Source organism: Camelina sativa, chromosome 18 (genome assembly GCF_030686135.1).
Source record: "Camelina sativa cultivar CO46 ecotype springtype chromosome 18, ASM3068613v1".
In the NCBI taxonomy this organism is placed as follows: Eukaryota; Viridiplantae; Streptophyta; class Magnoliopsida; order Brassicales; family Brassicaceae; genus Camelina; species Camelina sativa.
Window position 1 is genome coordinate 10227041 of NC_141897.1, and position 3269 is coordinate 10230309.

Here is a 3269-nt window from a genome sequence, read left to right on the forward strand (position 1 = left end):
CACACATTCTGACCCTAGAAACAGTAACAAAGCTGTTTACTGCTTTGAATCAACGTTTTCTCGGTTTTAGCCTGTTTCGGGACAAAATGGGTCTAAGAGGTGTTTAAACAGTCCAAATTCAACCCGAACTCTTATATTTAGTCAAATATTTTGACCCTAGAAAGACTAAGATAGCTGTTTAATGCTTCGAATCAATTTTTTCTCTAGGTTTTAGCCTGTTTTCTAGATTTAAGCGTGCTTTGGGATAAAACGGGTTTAACTGTTGTCTAAACACTCCAAATTGAACCCGAACTCTTACCATTAGTCAAATGCATTAGAATGTCACACATTCTGACCCTAGAAACAGTAACAACGATGTTTACTGCTTAGAATCAATGTTTTCTCGGTGTTAGCCTATTTCGGGACAAAATGGGTCTAAGCGGTGTCTAAATACTCCAAATTCAACCGAACTCTTATAATTAATCAAATGCATTGGATTGTTACATATTTTAACCCTAGAAAGAGTAACATAGCGGTTTACTGCTTCGAATCAATGTTTTCTCTCGATTTTAGCCTGTTTTATTGGTTTAAGCCTCTTTTGGGATAAAACCGGTTTAATTGTTGTCTAAACACTCCAAATTCATCCCGAACTCTTACAATTATTTAAATGGATTGGATTGTCACACATTCTGACACTAGAAACAGTAACAAAGCTGTTTGCTGCTTTGAATCAACGTTTTCTCGGTTTTAGCCTGTTTCGGGACAAAATGGGTCTAAGAGGTGTCTAAACACTCCAAATTCAACCCGAACTCTTATATTTAGTCAAATGCATTGGATTGTTACATATTTTGACCCTAGAAAGATTAACATAGCTGTTTAATGCTTCGAGTCAATGTTTTCTCTTGGTTTTAGCCTGTTTTCTAGATTTAAGTCTACTTTGGGATAAAACGGGTTTATTTGTTGTCTAAACACTCCAAATTCATCCCGAACTCTTACAATTAGTCAAATGCATTGGATTGTCACACATTCTGACCCTAGAAACAGTAGCAAAGCTGTTTACTGCTTTGAATCAACGTTTTCTCAGTTTTAGCCTGTTTCGGGACAAAATGGGTCTAAGAGGTGTTTAAACACTCCAAATTCAACCCGAACTCTTATATTTAGTCAAATGCATTGGATTGGTACATATTTTGACCCTAGAAAGAGTAACATAGCTGTTTAATGCTTCGAATCAATTTTTTCTCTCGGTTTTAGCCTGTTTTCTAGATTTAAGCCTGCTTTGGAATAAAACGGGTTTAGCTGTTGTCTAAACACTCCAAATTCATCCCAAACTCTTACAATTATTTAAGTGCATTGGACTGTCACACATTCTGACCCTAGAAACAGTAACAAAGCTGTTTACTGCTTTGAATCAACGTTTTCTCGGTTTTAGCCTGTTTCGGGACAAAATTGGTATGAGTGGTGTCTAAACACTCCAAATTCAACCCAAACGCTTATAATTACTCAAATGCATTGGAATGTTACATATTTTGACCCTAGAAAGACTAAGATAGCTGTTTAATGCTTCGAATCAATTTTTTCTCTAGGTTTTAGCCTGTTTTCTAGATTTAAGCGTGCTTTGGGATAAAACGGGTTTAACTGTTGTCTAAACACTCCAAATTGAACCCGAACTCTTACCATTAGTCAAATGCATTAGAATGTCACACATTCTGACCCTAGAAACAGTAACAACGATGTTTACTGCTTAGAATCAATGTTTTCTCGGTGTTAGCCTATTTCGGGACAAAATGGGTCTAAGCGGTGTCTAAATACTCCAAATTCAACCGAACTCTTATAATTAATCAAATGCATTGGATTGTTACATATTTTAACCCTAGAAAGAGTAACATAGCGGTTTACTGCTTCGAATCAATGTTTTCTCTCGGTTTTAGCCTGTTTTATTGGTTTAAGCCTCTTTTGGGATAAAACGGGTTTAATTGTTGTCTAAACACTCCAAATTCATCCCGAACTCTTACAGTTATTTAAATGGATTGGATTGTCACACATTCTGACACTAGAAACAGTAACAAAGCTGTTTGCTGCTTTGAATCAACGTTTTCTCGGTTTTAGCCTGTTTCGGGACAAAATGGGTCTAAGAGGTGTCTAAACACTCCAAATTCAACCCGAACTCTTATATTTAGTCAAATGCATTGGATTGTTACATATTTTGACCCTAGAAAGATTAACATAGCTGTTTAATGCTTCGAGTCAATGTTTTCTCTTGGTTTTAGCCTGTTTTCTAGATTTAAGTCTGCTTTGGGATAAAACGGGTTTATTTGTTGTCTAAACACTCCAAATTCATCCCGAACTCTTACAATTAGTCAAATACATTGGATTGTCACACATTCTAACCCTAGAAACAGTAACAAAGCTGTTTACTGCTTTGAATCAACGTTTTCTCGGTTTTAGCCTGTTTCGGGACAAAATGGGTCTAAGAGGTGTTTAAACACTCCAAATTCAACCCGAACTCTTATATTTAGTCAAATGCATTGGATTGGTACATATTTTGACCCTAGAAAGAGTAACATAGCTGTTTAATGCTTCGAATCAATTTTTTCTCTCGGTTTTAGCCTGTTTTCTAGATTTAAGCCTGCTTTGGAATAAAACGGGTTTAGCTGTTGTCTAAACACTCCATATTCATCCCAAACTCTTATAATTAGTTAAATGCATTGGACTGTCACACATTCTGAAACTAGAAACAGTAACAATGCTGTTTACTGCTTTGAATCAACGTTTTCTCGGTTTTAGCCTGTTTCGGGACAAAATTGGTATGAGTGGTGTCTAAACACTCCAAATTCAACCCAAACGCTTATAATTACTCAAATGCATTGGATTGTTACATATTTTGACCCTAGAAAGACAAAGATAGCTGTTTAATGCTTCGAATCAATTTTTTCTCTAGGTTTTAGCCTGTTTTCTAGATTTAAGCGTGCTTTGGGATAAAACGGGTTTAACTGTTGTCTAAACACTCCAAATTCAACCCGAACTCTTACCATTAGTCAAATGCATTAGAATGTCACACATTCTGACCCTAGAAACAGTAACAACGATGTTTACTGCTTAGAATCAATGTTTTCTCGGTGTTAGCCTATTTCGGGACAAAATGGGTCTAAGCGGTGTCTAAATACTCCAAATTCAACCGAACTCTTATAATTAATCAAATGCATTGGACTGTTATATATTTTAACCCTAGAAAGAGTAACATAGCGGTTTACTGCTTCGAGTCAATGTTTTCTCTCGGTTTTAGCCTGTTT